Source organism: Dendrobates tinctorius, unplaced genomic scaffold, assembly GCF_039654945.1.
Source record: "Dendrobates tinctorius isolate UK_male_01 unplaced genomic scaffold, ASM3965494v1 ptg000021l, whole genome shotgun sequence".
NCBI classification, from domain to species: Eukaryota; Metazoa; Chordata; class Amphibia; order Anura; family Dendrobatidae; genus Dendrobates; species Dendrobates tinctorius.
The window spans coordinates 2243064-2261756 of record NW_027361689.1 but is presented as its reverse complement, the minus strand read 5'-3'; the positions used below and the strand labels follow the sequence as shown (position 1 = coordinate 2261756).

Here is an 18693-nt window from a genome sequence, read left to right as displayed (position 1 = left end):
AACACCTTTTGGGGTCCAATTTATCCTGCTACCCTTGTGGAAAAAAAAATTGCTGGCTAAAAATCATTTTTTTGAGGAAAAATTTTTTTTTTTATTTTCACGGCTCTGCGTTATAAACATTTGTGAAGCACTCGGGGGTTCAAAGTGCTCACTATGTCGGGGGTTCAAAGTGCTCACTATGCATCTAGATAAATTCCTTAGGGGGTCTAGTTTCCAAAATGGGGTCATTTGTGGGGGTGCTCCACTATTAAGGCACACAGGGGCTCACCAAACACGACATGGTGTCCGCTAACGATTAGAAGTAATTTGCATTTCAAAAAGTCAAATGGCGCTCCTTCCCTTCTGAGCCCTGCCGAGTGCCCAAACAGTAGTCCCCCCCCCACATATGGGGTACCAGCGTACTCAGTACAAACTGGACAACAACTTTTGTGGTCCAATTTCTCCTGTTAGCCTTGTGAAAATTAAAAATAGTGTGCTAAAAATCATTTTTGAGGAAAAAAATATATTTTTTATTTTCACTGCTCTGTGTTATAAACTTTTGTGAAGCACTTGGGGGTTCAAAGAGCTCACTATGCATCTAGATAAGTTCCATAGGGGGTCTAGTTTCCAAAATGGGGTGACTTGTGGGGGAGCTCCAATGTTTAGGTGCACAGGGGCTCTCCAAATGTGACATGGTGTCCGATAACGATTGGAGCTAATTTTCCATTCAAAAAGTCAGATGCTCCTTCCCTTCCGGACCCTGCCGTGTGCTCAAACAGTGGTTTATGACCACATATGAGGTATCAGTGTACTCAGGAGAAATTGCTCAACAAATTTTAGGATCCATTTTATCCTGTTGCCGATGTGAAAATGAAAAAACTGAGACTAAAAGAAAATTTTTGTGAGAAAAAAGGACTTTTTTTTTTAATTTTTTTTTACATATCAATTTGTGAAGTACCTGGGGGTTCAAAGTGATCCCTATGCATCTGGATAAGTTCCTTGGGGGGTCTAGTTTCCATAATGGGGTCACTTGTAGAGGAGCTCCAATGTTTATGCACACAGGGGCTCTCCAAACGTGACATGGCAACTGCTAAATATTCCAGCATATTTTCCATTCAAAAAGTCAAATGGCGTTCCTTCCCTTCTGAGCCCTGCCGTGCGCCCAAACAGTGGTTTATGACCACATATGAGGTATCGGTGTACTCAGGAGAAATTGCCCAACAAATTTTAGGATCCATTTTATCCTGTTGTCCATGTGAAAATGAAAAAGTTGATGCTAAAAGAAAATTTTTGTTGGAAAAATTAAAATATCCATTTTTTCTTTCCACGCTCCTTTAGTTCCTGTGAAACACCTGAAGGGTTAATAATCTTCTTGAATGTAGTTTTGAGTATCTTGAGGGGTGCAGTTTTTAGAATGGTGTCACTTTTGGGTATTTTCTGCCATATAGACCCCTCAAAGTGAATTCAAATGTGAGGTTGTCCCTAAAAAAAAATGGTTTTGTAAATTTTATTGTAAAAATGAGAAATCGCTGGTCAACTTTTAACCCTTATAACTTCCTAACAAAAAAAATTTTGTTTCCAAAATTGTGCTGATGTAAAGTAGACATGTGGGAAATGTTATTTAGTAACTAGTTTGTGTCACATAACTCTCTGGTTTAACAGAATAAAAATTCAAAATTTGAAAATTGCAAAATTTTCGCCAAATTTCTAATTTTTTTCACAAATAAGCGCAAAAATTATCGACCTAAATTTACCACTAACAAGAAGCCCAATTTGTCACGAAAAAATATTCTGAGAATCGCTAGGATCCGTTGAAGCGTTCCTGAGTTATTACCTCATAAAGTGACACTGGTCAGAATTGCAAAAAATGGCCTGGTCATTAAGGTCAAAATAGGCTTGGTCATGAAGGGGTTAAGCAAATGACCCCCTCCCTTTTGAGCCACACAATATGTCTCTACCACATGTAGCGTCCACATGTTTAGAATTTCTGTAGCGATGAGTGCCCGCCTAATTTTTGGATGCATGTCTTCAGAAGTATGAGCTGGATACCACAACGTACTGGTGACTACAACATACTGGGCAGTGTGCAATTTTCACTCAGCAACATCGACTTCTGCATGCCCGTGGAGAACACCCATGGAGTCAAAATCGTCACTACACCTGTAGATAAACTCCCAGGCTCTGTATAAAGTCCTTAAACTTTTCTAGCAAAATCTGTTCTCCAGGAGGCAAATAGTGCTCCGTCTCTCCCGACTCTCGCGGTGTAGCTAAGCAGTGCTGTACAGCCACATATAGGATACTGCTACGTTCAGCAGAAATTGTGACAAATCTTGGTCCCATTTTACCTATTTCCCAATGAGAAAATGTGAAAATCTGGGGATAATACAATAATTTGTTGGTAAAAATGTCATTATTTTTTTCTTCATTGCCCAATGGTATAAAATTCTATAACACACCTTGGGTGTCAATATGATCATTGCACCCCTAGATGAATTCATTGAGAGGTGTAGTTTGTGAAATGCAGTCACTTATCCCCCATAGGGGTTCTTGCACCTCAGGGGCTCTATCAATGTGACATGGTACCCTCAAATCAGTCCAGGAAAATCTGAACTTCAATATGGCGCTTCTTCACTTCTGAGCTTTGCACTGTTCCTCAAAAGTAGTTTTCGACCACATATGGGGTATCGGTGTACTCAAGAGAAATTGCACAATAATTTTTGGGGTCCATTTTCTCCTGTTACCCTTGTGAAAATAAAAGTTTTTGGTCTAAAAGAACATTTTTGGAAAATTTGATTTGTTTTATCTTCATGGGCTCAATGTTCTAAACCTCTGTGAAGTACCTGGGGGTTCAAGGTGTCCACCACACATCTTGATAAGTTCCCTGAGAGGTCTAGTTTCCAAAATGGGGTCACTTGTGGCGTGTTTCCACTGTTGAGGCACGTTCGGGGCTCGCCACACGGAACATGACGTCTGCCAAATATCCCAGCAAATTTTACATTCAGAAAGTCGATAGAGATGAACGAATTTGTTCGGATTTTGGCCCAGAATCTGATTTTGACATATTTAGGCCATATTCGAACACTATTCGTGCTGAATTCATGTCTTATGATCGGTTCCAAACATATTCAGCAATTTATACTCCAATTGACTCTAATGATGTTTGGCGAATATTTCAAAAACAATATTCGAGTCCAGTCATATTCAGAACCAAATCTGAACAAATTTGCTCATCTCTAAAAGTCAATTGGCACTCCTTCCCTTCCAAGCCCTGTCATGCACCCAAACACACACTGGTTTTCCCCCACATGTGTGATTTTTCCTGAACATGCAGATACCCCATAACAAACTTTTGGGGTCTATTTTCTCCTGTTACCCTTGAGGAAATACAAAATTTGGGTCTAAAGGAAATTTTTTATGGAAAAAAAAGTTAAATGTTCTTTATTTTCACTTCCACATTCCATTAATTCCTGTGAAGCACCTGAAGGGTCAATCAACTACTTGAATGTGGTTTTGAGCACCTTGAGGGGTGCACTTGTTAGAATGCTGTCTCTTTTGAGTATTTTCTGTCATATAGGTCACTTCAAATGTGATGTGGTCCCTAAAAAATGGTTCGGTAAATTTTGTTGGAAAATTGAGAAATCGATGGTCAACTTTTAACAATTCTAACTTCATAGCAAAAATAAAATTATGGTTCAAAAAAAGTAGACATGTGGGAAATGTTGTTTGTGTGATATAACTCTCTGGTTTTAGGGCATAAAAGTTAAATGTTTGGAAATTGCAAAATTTTCAACATTTTTTCCAAATTTCCGATATTTTCACAAATAAATGCAAGTCACATTGAACAAATATTACCACTATCATGAAGAAAACAATCTCAGAATCACTGGGATCCTTTGAAGCATTCCAGAGTTATTACCTCAAAAAATGACGCTGGTCAGGATTGTAAAATTTGGCCTGGACAGGAAGATGAAAACAGCCTTAAGGAGTGAAGGGGTTAAAGTAAATCTTAATGGCTAACCAATGTGGAAAACTAAACTTTGCCTGACTAATGTGTGAAATTGAGCAATGCCTGACCAACGCAATTGCCCTGACCAATGTGTGAAAGTAAATAGTATCTGCCCTACAAAATGCTCTGTCAATGTCTTAAGGCCCCGTTACACATAACGATGTCCCAGCGATCCCACCAATGATCCGACATGGATGGGATCGCTGGGACATCGTTAGGCTTGGTGAGCTGTCACATAGACAGCCCCTCCAGCGACCAGGACCAGCGAGCAAGCTGGTTTCCAATATAAACAGCAGGTATCTAAGAGCTGCGCGGCTCTTAGATACCCGCTGTTTACATTGGAAACCAGCATCGCTGGTCTCTCGCTGCCACACGCAGCGATGCGCGCTGGCCAGCGGGAGACCATCAATCAAAAAACGGCCCAGGACGATGGAGCGCGATCAGCGATACCCAGCGGGGGAGCCGGTCGCTAACACATGTCACACACAGTCGCTGTGACGTCACAAAATCGGCGATCTCGCTGGCGATATCGCTGTGTGTGACGGGGCCTTTAGGTAAAATATTCCAGACCAATTCACTCCCCACCCCGCCACTGTTGATACATTTGTAATTGTGTATTTTGCGTTTTATGGTTTAATATATCTTGCATTGGTGACCGAACACCTTTCATTCTTCATGCTTGTATGGTGGAAGCAAAGCTAACCTTTGGGATCCTGAAAAACTCATCAAAAAAGCCATTAAAACCTGCTTTTTGTCTGCAGCTTTTTTTTTACTGCCAAGAGATCGGGTTTTGGCTGCAGAAAAAAGCAGCAACAAAGCAACTGTGAACTTAGTCTAGAGGGTTGTTTTTAATCTTCTACCTTAATGAGTGCTTTGCTCCTCTGCCTCTCAGCTCCTACTTTCTCAAGGGGTGGAGCACTTCTGGAGATTGATAGTTCAAACCAGATGCATGGTTGTTCCACTGGTCTTAACTTTCCGCTTTCCCCATGCTTCAAGCATAAGCACCTCAGCTCTTTGCCTCTGCAGCATCGCTGATCCAGCTATCAGGGTAGCGCTTGCAGGTTGTATAGAAAACAGCTTGCAGGCATGCACTTCGAATAAAAAATAAATAATATGCTATGAATAAATTAGTAAATATCTTAAATTAGCAAATCACACTGTTTTGTCTAGGGACATAATCACATTAGTACATTTAAAATATCTGCCATCTTGTTGCACTGACAAAAAAAACCAGTTCTATAATATTAAAAGTTCAGGTGCCTGTGAGCATGTGCCGTAGGATGCTCCAGACCCTCTTCCCACCTTCATGTGCAGGAATATGTGCTCGCATTAGACATTCTGATTTAATGCTGGAGATACCAGGGGTGTTGAGGTATGAAGAGGCTGCTCACACTGGTGTCCACCCTATCTGATCTAATACTGGAGATACCAGTGGTTCTGATGTAAGAAGAGGCTGCTCACACTGCTATCCACCTTGTCTATCTGATCTAATGCTGGAAATACTAGGGGTGCTGAGATAACAAGAGGCTGCTCACACTGCTGTCCATTCTGTTTATCTGAATGCTGAGCAACTGCTGTGACCTGGAGATAGCTTGACAGTATGCAATGTAGGTTAATTCCAGGTCACAGCAGTTTCTGAGCATTCGGGTAGACAAGGTGTAACCCAAAGGCCAGTTTACCTGCATAGTCGCTCTCACTCCTTCTGGCAGGGATGCTGACATACGCCCTGCACAGCATAATGGTCCCTAGGGGTCTTCACACGCCTCGCAGATCTCCCGGAGAGGTGCGTAGTGCATGAGCACTTCCCAATTCTTAAAGAGACAGTGAGGGCACTTTGGAAGTGCCCCCAGCCATTAACTGGGAGGCATTTAGTATTTAGCATTCTCCCCTTGTAGGGAGGTATCTGTACAATGCCCATCTTAGTGTTAGTTTGCGTTTGTCCCTGGTAAGTGATTTGGCAGGTCCCTGAACCTTTTCTGTTCGTACCTGAACCTGTTGTAGAACCTGCTTAGTCTGAAGCTCTGCCTGTGACCCGTGTTGTCTAACCATGAACCTGTTCTTACCTGTGTTGCCTGAATCTGAAACCACTCCGACGATACGCGAGTCTGAAGCCGCGGTACCTGAGCCCTGAAGCTGCACCTGTGGTACCTATACCCTGGAACTGCACCTGGCAATACCTGAACCCTGAAGCTGCACTGATGGTATCTGAAGTCACACCAGCAGTACCTGCACCAGCAGTACCTAAACCAGAAGCCGCACCCCCGGTAACCGAACCTGAAACTTTTCCGACAGTCTTAGAACCAGCACCAGTGTCTGTCCTTGTTAGCGTTCCAGAAAAGAAATACAGTCCTGCCTGTGAATCCGAATCTGTTTTTGTTCTGCCCAGTGGCCCAAAACCCGTGTTACCTGAACAGTGTCCAAATCCTGTTTTGCCAGAGACTCTGAGTCCGTGTCAGCAGGTGCAGTGCCGGGGACTGCCTAGGAGTGGTCCTTGGCAGCTACCTGCAGCTCAAGTCTAACTTCACCATCAGGAGGAGGACTGATGACATTTCCTTACAAATTTTTTTCTGTATTCCTAACCTGTCTTAATGTTCTAAAATATCTTCTCACAGCCATTATATCGCCCTCACACCATCACCGCGGTGCTGTCGCTCTAACTCGTCTATGCATCTGATGCTCCTGTTCCAGCATTTTGGAAAACTGGGTAGCGGTTCCCAACTATAGCCGTTTTTGGTGGCCATATTGTCTGATTTTATTTAACACAAGTAAAAATACCAACATACGAATTATATGTAAGACAGAACCGTAAAAATATAATTAAGTATATTGTAAATGCAAATAAAAGGTTTTTTGGTTTTTTGCCAGTGCATTATTTTCTTTGAGTCAGTTTTTTTCCAGTTGCTTTTCGTGCGCCACTGTAGCGATAAAATAGGTGATTACAATATAAAAAAAAACAAAAAAAAACCCTCACACAGACAGCTGCAGAAATGCTTGTGATCAATATTGAAATAGCCACCAGTGTGCGAGACCCCTCACCGTGTCTGTGTTCTCTGTGCAGCGTTCTCTGGAGATGCCGGCTGAATAATAACGTGGAAATCAAGATTTCTTGCGCTCATCTTGCCCTTTTGCCTCCAGCATAAACCCAGTGACCCATTTAAAGAGAGCTCGCTCATGTTATTTGTCGAAGAACCATCTATCTATTTTTCTATGGCGAAAACACTTGTTGATTAAGTAGATTTGATACGCTTGTGATTGTGCCGCTTGCGCAGAGGTCAGGGTTGTGCCGCCAAAATTGATTGAATGGCTTCTTTCCTTGATTAAATTGCATAACAGACTAATATTCGAAATGCTGGTTAGGGTTCTTGCCATCCCAAATAAAGTTTCACGTTTGATGTTTTTTCTTTCATTGTTCCTCTTTAATGATGTTTTTCGTAGCCCGCTCTCACTTCCTATTTGTCTTTATGGATCTCTTTGTAATTTCTTTAAATTTTTTCCCACATTTTTTTTTTTTTGTCAGAGCTGAAATGCAACTTTGTTGTTAGTTGAAGGATTTGGCTAAAGGGAAAAGAGTAGATTTAAATTATAGTTCTGTAATACGCCAATGTGTGTAAAGTGCTGTGGAATTAATGGCGCTATATAAGTGAATAAAATAAATTATACTAAAAGACTGTTAAGAATGGACTGGAAATTTTTCAGCACCAAGCCAGAGCTAAATATTTTACTGATATCCTAAACACAATGTCATACATTTTTTTTTTTTTTAAGGCTATGTGCCCACGTAGCGTTTTAAAATTTTAAAACGCACAGTGAAAACCGGACTCCTTCCCAGAAATCGTGCGGTTTTTTCCCCCCCGCGCGATTTTACCGCGATTCTGTTCACGATTTTGCCGCGATTTTCTCAATCACTTTCCAAGCGATTTGAAGCATCGCTTGGAAAGTGATTGACATGTTGGTCACACTCATCAAACATAGTGTTTGACAAGTGTGAGCAGCTTTTTACTATTGAGGCCGCCTATGCGGCATCAATAGTAAAAGATATAATGTTAAAAATGATAAAAAAAATAAAAAATCGGGGTATATTTACATTCCGACGTCCCGCGCTGCCATCCCGGGCCTCGGCGTTCCCAGCGATGCCTTGCGAGACCTGTGATGACGTTGATCTCGCGTTACTATAGCGATCTTGCGAGACCACGTCATCTCAGGACCTTGCCGCAAGGCATTACTGGAAACGCTGAGGCCCGGGATGGCAGCGCGGGACGTCGGAAGGTAAATATACCCCGATTTTTTTATTCTTTTTTTTACAGGGGTATGGTACCCAGGGCCTGGAGGACAGTCTCCTCTCCTCCACACCGTGGGTACCAACCGCACATGAGACGCTTAACTTCGCGCATGTTGGGCATAGCCACATGCGGGAAGTAAGCGATTCTCATGCATTCCTATGGGTGCGGAATCGCAGCAATTCTTTGCGATTCCGCACAAAAGAATGGTCATGCTACGATTTTTTCCGCGATGCGATTCCGCCGCGGAAAAAAGCACAGCATTAGCACAGCATGTGCGGAATGCCATAGGAATGCATGGGGGGCGTTCTGTACACGATTTTTAAACGTTTTCGTGCCGAAAATCGCGGCAAAAACTCTTAAAAATCGCATCGTGGGCACACAGCCTAAATGTTTGTATCCTAATGTTCGAATAAACAATATGATCCAGCTCACCCTTTCCAAAATTAATCCAGTCCGTGGGCAAGCATGTAACTGGATGGCGGTTTAGGTAGATATGTCGAAGAAAGGTAAAGGATCCAACATCCAGTGTAAATATAAAAACATCAAATTTTATTTCATCCATTAAAAAAGTGAAACAATTATACATATGTCTCTCGAGATCTCAGTGTGTGCACGGCACCGCCTCTGGCGGCTATTTTCTTGAATCCCACCCCAGGGAAATCATTGAGAAAGGGGACTTTGCTCACCAGCGGCGACATCTTATGAAAGCCAAGGCCCCACAGCATCTCCCCTCTCCTGCCGCAGGCCTCCTGAACCAGCAATAACGTCACATAAGCAACGCGTTTCACCTCTGTAACCAACTACTGAGCTTAGCCGCTGTGCCGAGGTAGACAACGAGTTGGGCTAGAGCAAAGATGCGCACTGTCGACATGATGTCACCACTGCAGCCAATACTCAAACGGCGGCAGGGAGGCGGCGCTGGACCTCAGGAGACTAAAATACTGTAATAAATAGAGCCGCTATTCCAAGTGTACAAGATCCACTCTCCCAAAAGTGGAAAACCCCTTTTATAATGTAATCCATGACGTTCATGTTGAACGCTGCCTACGTGGCGGAATTATTACTTTTCTGCGTTTAACAAAGCCTGAATGCTTCCTAAAAGATCCAAATTTATCTGCATACTGCTGCGATTAAGATGCAAATGAAAGAACTCAATCACATCTGCTTAAAGTCTTTAGATGTCACACTTGACTTGGTAAACTGTTCTGTAAGCCAGTGTGTGAAGTCTCCTGTGTCGCAGAATTCATATTCGGTTAAAGAGTGCATCTCTCCAATACAAAATTGCCTAGTTTTTGTTATCACTTTTTTTGCAGATTTCTCTGCTGAGTTTTTTTTTTTTTTTTTTCAAAAATCTTCAATACAGTTCTTTTTATTTGGTGCTAATTTTTATGATAGTTGCCAAGGGGGTGTGGCTGACAGGGTAATAATGCAGAGTAGCCTAAATACACACCCCAGAGAATCCTGCAAGCCACCCCTCTTTGGTAAAGACTTTAAAAATGAGCAATGAATAAAAAAAACATCTCTGGAACTGTATAGTGGATTTACAGAAAAACAAATTATTCAGGGGAGCAATGGGAAAAGGAGCAGAGCAAAGTCTCTCTAATTTTGATCTGGTGACAGGAATTCTATTTTTAAAGTATTAACTTGCTCATTTAAGTCCGGGTTGCAGCTGATCCCTGGCTTCATCTTCATGTTCAGTTTGTCGGAAGGCGGAGACAGTGACACCAGCGCTGATTGAGCGCCAGTGTCGGGTGTCACATCACACCCCTGGGACCGCGAGTACCGTCACCGCTGCAACAGAGTCGGCACGGAAGGTGAGTGATCAAGAAGGGGTTGTCCTAGTAGTGGACAACTCTTGAATGTTACGCACTGGATCATGAGCTACCATTGAAATATACAGTTGTGGCCAAAAGTATTGACACCCTGCAATTTTGTCAGATAATACTCCGTTTCTTCCTGAAAATGATCACAGACACAAATTCTTTGGTATTATTATCTTCATTTAATTTGTCTTAAATGTAAAAACACAAAAAGAATTGTCCTAAAGCCAAATTGGATATAATTCCACACCAAACATAAAAAAGAGGGTGGACAAAAGTATTGGCACTGTTCGAAAAATCATGTGATGCTTCTCTAATTTGTGTAATTAACAGCACCTGTAACTTACCTGTGGCACCTAACAGGTGTTGGCAATAACTAAATCACACTTGCAGCCAGTTGACATGGATTAAAGTTGACTCAACCTCTGTCCTGTGTCCTTGTGTGTACCACATTGAGCATGGAGAAAAGAAAGATCAAAGAACTGTCTGAGGCCTTGAGAAACCAAATTGTGAGGAAGCATGAGCAATCTCAAGGCTACAAGTCCATCTCCAAAGACCTGAATGTTCCTGTGTCTACCGTGCGCAGTGTCATCAAGAAGTTTAAATCCCATGGCACTGTGGCTAACCTCCCTAGATGCGGACGGAAAAGAAAAATTGACAAGAGATTTCAACGCAAGATTGTGCGGATGTTGGATAAAGAACCTCGACTAACATCCAAACAAGTTCAAGCTGCCCTGCAGTCCGAGGGTACAACAGTGTCAACCCGTACTATCCGTCGGCGTCTGAATGAAAAGGGACTGTATGGTAGGAGACCCAGGAAGACCGCACTTCTTACCCCGAGACATAAAAAAGCCAGGCTGGAGTTTGCCAAAACTTACCTGAAAAAGCCTAAAATATTTTGGAAGAATGTTCTCTGGTCAGATGAGACAAAAGTAGAGCTTTTTGGGCAAAGGCATCACCATAGAGTTTACAGGAGAAAAAAAGGCATTCAAAGAAAAGAACACGGTCCCTACAGTCAAACATGGCGGAGGTTCCCTGATGTTTTGGGGTTGCTTTGCTGCCTCTGGCACTGGACTGCTTGACCGTGTGCATGGCATTATGAAGTCTGAAGACTACCAACAAATTTTGCAGCATAATGTAGGGCCCAGTGTGAGAAAGCTGGGTCTCCCTCAGAGGTCATGGGTCTTTCAGCAGGACAATGACCCAAAACACACTTCACAAAGCACTAGAAAATGGTTTGAGAGAAAGCACTGGAGACTTCTAAGGTGGCCAGCAATGAGTCCAGACCTGAATCCCATAGAACACCTGTGGAGAGATCTAAAAATGGCAGTTTGGAGAAGGCACCCTTCTAATATCAGGGACCTGGAGCAGTTTGCCAAAGAAGAATGGTCTAAAATTCCAGCAGAGCATTGTAAGAAACTCATTGATGGTTACGGAAGCGGTTGGTCGCAGTTATTTTGGCTAAAGGTTGTGCAACCAAGTATTAGGCTGAGGGTGCCAATACTTTTGTCTGGCCCATTTTTGTAGTTTTGTGTGAATGATCAATGTTTTGCTTTTTGCTTCATTCTCTTTTGTGTTTTTTTCATTTAAGACAAATTAAATGAAGATTATAATACCAAAGAATTTGTGATTGCAATCGTTTTCAGGAAGAAACTGAGTATTATCTGGCAAAATTGCAGGGGTGTCAATACTTTTGGCCACAACTGTATGTTGTTCTGCACTAGTTTCACAAATCGGGTCTTCTGTTCTACATTGTTTTTTTGTGTCTCCTGACTATATGCACGTCTTCTGCCATTTACATCATCTTATGCGCATCAGGTGTGTTTTTTTTTATTTCCACATAGATATGTTTTTCAAGTCTTTTATTTCTGTTAGACTTATTTTGTAATGTGATATTTAACAAACAGGCCAAAGGCCAACGTCTGTCTGTGTACTAGTCTTGTCTGTGACCTTGTTCTGAACCTGTCCACCAATGTCAATGATTTTGTCAATTCACCCTTGTTTTCCCTGTTGACCTTAATGATCCGCCTCGGAGAGGACTCTTTGTATATGTTTTTGCAATATGTTGTATTTCGTTATAATAGTTAAAAGACCAAATTTTATTCCGGTAAGAAGATACAGTTCCTAATACAAATTCCATTTTGACGCAAGCCTTTGAGAGTTGCGTTGCGCGGCTCTAATCTCAGGCTCTACAGATGGCTTTCATTTGATATTTCAGAGAGCTCTTCTGTTACAGATTCTATGGTAAAGACGGCGTTATTCTTTGTTGGAGAGCTCTCCTCACCCTGTTGTGGTCTCGCAAAGAATTAGAGAGGAAAGACTGTTGTATGGAGGTCAATGCCTTCTGTACAGTACTACAGAACTGATGCATACAGGGGGGCTTGCATGTATCTAGCCCACCATGTGTCTGATAATTCAGTTACTATGTAGAGCTTAAATTCACTGTGTCACCGTTCTTATTCCACTTTTGAAAGATATGGAAATGCCAAGATTTTTTTTTTACTCGAAGACTACCAATTAGCCGAATATTCATCCCCCAATTAAAGGCATTAGTGTTAAGTCCCCTATTATGCTTATTACATTCATACCTTGTTTATAGTATTTAGTTTGGGAAATACATCCTCAAAATTTTAATTGCAAGTGCAGTGAGTCAAGCACTGCATTTACAGCTCTGCGGTTCTCTCTCCCATTTGCCCGCCCACCCGTCTTTGATTGACAGGTCACTCTTCTCTGTGACCTGTTTTCACTGGGCAGGAGTCGTTATTGTCTAGGTTTGTTTCAGCAGAAGGTGCGGCGCCTGCATTGTAACGTCCTGGTGCATTGCGGTAGCTAGTTCATTGATCTTGCTATATCATTGGGAGTTCCCTGTGCATGCGCCGCCCCTCCTGCTGACATGACCCTGGGCAATGACTGTGCTAGGGGGAGACAAATCACTGAGAGAAGAGTGACCTGTTAAAGACCGGTGGGCAGGGCAAAGGGAAGGAGCACAGCTGAGCTGGAAGTGCAGTGCCCGCCCTGTTGCACTTGCAATTAAAGCTTCTTCAAGGATGAATTTTTGAAAAATTCTCCTAGCAATACTATCAAGTTATGAAAGTAATAGGCATTTAAGGGGCTTTACATTCACGGGCAACAAGTTAACTTTCAACACAAAAATCAATTAGTTCATAAATACAGAAAGTTTTGGGCCCTGTGATCCCCAACCATTTTATCTGTTAACGTTTTTAGTTGTTGCGGCATTGAATTGGTTGAAGGACCGGTATCAGAGTTATGTCTGATCTACACCATGGCGGTGGGAAAGACCTGTGGGATAAGATTCGATGGTCTTGCTTGCACCAATTAACACGCCAGAAATTTTATACTCCGCTTCTTCTAAATATGGCCGACCTCCAGCATTCACAACTTAGGGGCTTCCTGAGTGGATTAAGGTACATATGAACTGCCTCAGTATTGGTTTCCTATAAACCCATGTAGTCACGTTGAAAGCACCTAAAAATGCCAAGGAAGGTTACAGCTTATTTGAGAAGTGGAGAAGATTTTATTATATTATCTATAATTCTTGTTTATATAATGCCAACATATTGCGCAGCATTTTATTTATTTTTTTTGTACCATTTACTTTTTTTCTAGTTTTGTTTTCCATCATGGTCTTTGGAAGCATAATTGTCGAAACTAGATGCTTTTAATTAAATTTGTAGGTACTTAGTAAAAGTAACTAGAAACTGAAATGTTCTTGGCCCAGTAGATTACCATGCAACATGTGCTAAATCACAAAACAGAAATGTAAGCATCGGTGTGCGGAGCCGCCATATGTTAGTTTGAAGGTGTTTTTTAGCAGTGCGCCTTTGAGGGCTGTATAATTCTGCAGAGAACATTTAACCTGTACTAAAAGAGTAGACTTAGATTTGACTTTCATTCACCCAGGCTTTGCCTCTCATGGATTCTGTCATTATCAGCAAATCTGTTGTTTAAAGGTAACTTGGTTTTTCCTATAATCTACTGTCTTGGGTTATGGGCAAAAGTTGTGAATTTGGCTAACGAGAGAAGCTTTTCATGCCAAGCTGTTGCTTACGTGGTTTAGACTTGAGCTACAGGTCTTGGCATAATTCACGAATTTAGAGAGAGAGAAAATAAATGTAAAAATATAGGATTACTGCACATAAATATAAAACATGCACCAAAAAGTTATATATTTATCTACATACTAGATGGAGGCCCGATGCTATCGTATCAGGAGGGCGGTAATGTCACGATGGGGGCAGGCTTTGCAGCGTTGATAATCTCTCCCCCCCATGTTATGTGGTATTCTCCGTACATGGTCAGACACAAACAATTTTTAAAATGAAATTTTGTTCGTGGGAAAACCCCTTTAGTGTGACCGGCTTCCTCTGCCTGTAGCCTGCCGCCGGATTCAGCTGAATGATTCACTGCACCTGCGTGTATTTCGCATTAAAACTGTGCATGCGCTCCTCCTGTACAAAGATGGCGGCAGTCAGTGAACCATTCGGCTGATCCCGGCGGCAGCGTGTTCGCGACGGTGTTCCGCTGGTGTTACCGCGCAAGAGGCTGCGTGAGTGTGTGTGTGTTGTGCATATGGCGTACAGAGTGTATGTGTGTGGTGCGACCGTGTTCCGCTGGTGGTACCGCACAATAGGTTGGCACTAGCAGCAGTTTCCATATTGAGACACTTGGGTGTCCCAATATGGCGATCGGTGAACTTCCTCCGCTTGGAATTCTGGGATACGGTGACATCTGGACAGAACAGGAAATGAAAACATTACAAGGCAATTACATGAATAGATATAATTATATACAGTATACTCGAGTATAAGTCGAGCTGAGTATAAGCCGAGGCACCTAATTTTGCCACGAAAAACTGGGTAAACTTATTGACTCGAGTATAAGCCAGGTATGCTTTGTCCCTCATCCCCATCCTGTTATGTATGTCTCCCCGTCAGTGTCCTTGAATGCATGGCTCTCTCGTCCCGTCCTTGTATGCATGGCTCCTTATCCCCTATCCTTATATGCATGGCTCCTTAACCACCTATCCTTGTATACATGGTTCCTATAAAAAAAAATCCTACTTGCCTTGATTGTGCGCCCTTGCTGCATCTCGTTCCGGCGCCAGCAGCTCTTCCAGCTGAGTTATGTGGCCCCGCTCATTAAGGTAATGAATATTCACTCCACACCTATGGGAGTGTAGAGGTATGAATATTCTTTACCTTAATGCCACGTGATCGATCGGCCAGAAGAGCTGCTGGCGCCGGAGCTGCAGCTGTCACTGTGCGCTATTACAGAGAATGCTGATCCCCCTCCCCCACTGTCTTTCTGAGACAATTGACTTATGTATAAGCCAAGGGGGGGGGGGGGGGGGGCGTTTTCAGCCCCAAAAAATGAGCTGAATAACTTGGCTTATATACACAAGTGTATACGGTAACTTTTTTCTTTGTTTTTCCTCTCTCTCTCTCTCTATCTCTCTCTCTCTCGCTCTCTCTCTCTCTATGTATCTTAACACCTGGTCAAAATTGTTGGTACCCCTCATTTAATGACTGAAAAACCCACAGTGGTCACAGAAATAACTTGAATCTGACAAAAGTAATAAATCAAAAATCTATGAAAACTGAACAAATGAAAGACAGGCATTGCTTTTCAACCATGCTTCCACAGAATTAAAAAAAAAACTCATGAAATAGGCCGGGACAGAAATGATGGTACCCCTGAAAATAATGTGTCAAAAGGGACATGATAAATCAAGGTGTGTCCACTAATTAGCATCACAGGTGTCTACAATCCTGGAATCAGTGAGTGGGCCTGTATAGAAGGCTACAGGCACTCACTGTGCTGTTTGGTGACATGGTGTGTATTACACTCAGCATGGACCAGAGGAAGTGAAGGAAAGAGTTGTCTCAGGAGATTAGAAAGAAAATTATAGACAAACATGTTAAAGGTAAAAGTTATGAGACCATCTTCAAGCAGCTTGATGTTAGTGGCCTGCTGGGGGTCATTTTGCAGGGCTTTGGCACTGTTCCTCCTTGCACAAAGGAGGTTGCTGGTGCTGGGTTGTTGCCCTCCTACAGCTCCCTCCACATCTCCTGGTGTACTGGCCTGTCTCCTGGTATCTGCTCCATGCTCTGAACACTGTGCTGACAGACACAGCTACCCTTCTTGCCACAGCTCGCATTGATGTGTCATCCTGGATGAGCTGCACTACCTGAGCATCTTCTATGGGTTGTAGACACCGCCTCATGCTACTGTGCCTCTAGGGCCGAGAGCAATGACAACATGCAAAAGTGACCAAAACAGCCAAAAAGGATGAGAACAGAGAAATCGTCTGTAGTTCCCACTGGCAGAATCACTCCTTTTATAGAGGGTGTCTTGTTAATTGCCTATCATTCCTAGCTGTTGTCTGTTCCATTTGAACAGCAGGAAAGCTTGATTCATAATCGGTGCTGCTTCATAACTGGAAAGTTGATTTCACAGAAGTGTGATTGACTTGGAGTTACATTGTATTGAAGTGTTCCCTTTATTTTATTTGAGCAGTTTATATAATGAGGATTAATGGAGAGGAGACGAGTAACAGTGGGTGGTAAGAAAAATAAGATGTATATGTATGTATGTGTATATATATATATATATATATATATATATATATATATATTACTGTGTGTGTGTGTATGTGTATATATATATATATATAGATATGTATATGTGTGTATAAATGACTATTGTTGTTTGGTTTCTTTAAACATTTAGCACCATTTGACTATTGCATTTTCATTATTTCTGTGCACATTGCTGGCTGAAAAATGATTTAACTGAGAATTTGTCAGTGATCTTGTTCTGTTAGGGAGTTTATACCTCTAATTTATCTGTCTTTTTTTAACCTCCTCTCAGCTGATTTATGGCCACAGACCACATCAAAGTTGAGCTGAACTTTGATGTGGTTATAAATCAGTCGAGGGAAAAAGACATTGTCTTTGTCGGAACGATCTCACTGACAGATTCTCTGTTAAATAAGGTGAGCCTGTCAGCAGAATTTTAGTAAACTACAGACCGTGTCAGGTTGCAGCTGTTATACTGATTAAAATGATACCTTTGTTGATGAAATCCTCTTGTACTTCTTCTGTAATCAGTGTTCGAAGGTTTCAGTTAATGATATGCTCATGTGCCGTGTAAACCTCACCCCTGAGCCCAGTGATTGAGTACAGCGTGAAAGATGACAGGATGTCTTCAGCACCGCCATGAGCAAGATTTTGCTAAGTAAACTAGACAGTCTCAGGTTGGGGTTGTTATACTGATTAAAATAATAACTGGGGTGAAGAAATCCATCTTGTGCTTCTTACAGGGCCTTGCGAAAGTATTCAGCCCCCTGGAACTTTTCAACCTTATCCCATATATCATGCTTCAAACATAAAGATACCAAATGTAAATTTTTGGTGAAGAATCAACAACAAGTGGTCTGCCCATTTGCTTGCACTGGCTTTGTGAGACTTCCATACTGTCACACCTTGGTCAGCCCATTTGCTGGCATTGGCTTAGTTCTCTCTTTGGCAGTCTCCCATACTGTCACATTGAGTAATATTTACTTTCTTTTGTTTTTATACACTGTGTGCAGAAATATTAGGCGAATAAGTATTTTGATCACATCCTCCTTTTTATACATGTTGTCCTACTCCAAGCTGTATAGGCTTGAAAGCCAACTGCCAATTATGTAAATCAGGTGATTTGCATCTCTGTAATGAGGAGGGGTGTCGTCTAATGACATCAACACCCTATATAAGGTGTGCTTAATTATTAGGCAACTTCCTTTCCTTTGGCAAAATGGGTCAGAAGAGAGATATGACAGACTCTGAAAAGTCAAAAATTGTGAGATTTCTTGCAGAGGGATGCAGCAGTCTTGAAATTGCCAAACTTTTGAAGCGGGATCACCGAACAATCAAGCGTTTCATAGCAAATATCCAGCAGGGTCGCAAGAAGCGTGTTGATAAAAAAAAAAAAAAAAAAAGGCGCAAAATAACTGCCCATGAATTGAGGAAAATCAAGCGTGAAGCTGCCAAGATGCCATTTGCCCTATTTCAGAGCTGCAACGTTACTGGAGTATCAAAAAGCACAAGGTGTGCCACACTCAGGGACATGGCCAAGGTAAGGAAGGCTGGAAAACGACCACCTTTCATCAAGAAACATAAGATAAAATGGCAAGACTGGGCCAAGAAATATCTTAAGACAGATTTTTGTAAGGTTTTATGGACTGATGAAATGAGAGTGACTCTTGATGGGCCAGATGGATGGGCCCGAGGCTGGATCAGTAAAGGCCAGAGAGCTCCACTCTGACTCAGACGCCAGCAAGGTGGAGGTGGCGTACTGGTATGGGCTGGTATCATCAAAGATGAACTTGTGGGACCTTTTCGGGTTGAGCATGGAGTGAAGCTCAACTCCCAGACCTACTGGCAGTTTCTGGAAGACACCTTCTTCAAGCAGTGGTACAGGAAGAAGTTGGTATTGTTCAAGAAAAACATGGTTTTCATGCAGGACAATGCTCCATCACATGCATCCAAATACTACACAGCCTGGCTGGCCAGTAAAGGTCTAAAAGAAGAAAAAATAATGACAT

The 18693-nt window shown here is 42.1% G+C and overlaps 1 protein-coding gene across 1 annotated transcript in view; it reads left to right on the top strand.

Moving 5' to 3' along the window:
* EIPR1 (EARP complex and GARP complex interacting protein 1) overlaps positions 1-18693 on the top strand; it is a 291898-nt gene that overhangs the window by 21932 nt on the left and 251273 nt on the right. The window lies entirely within an intron of this gene.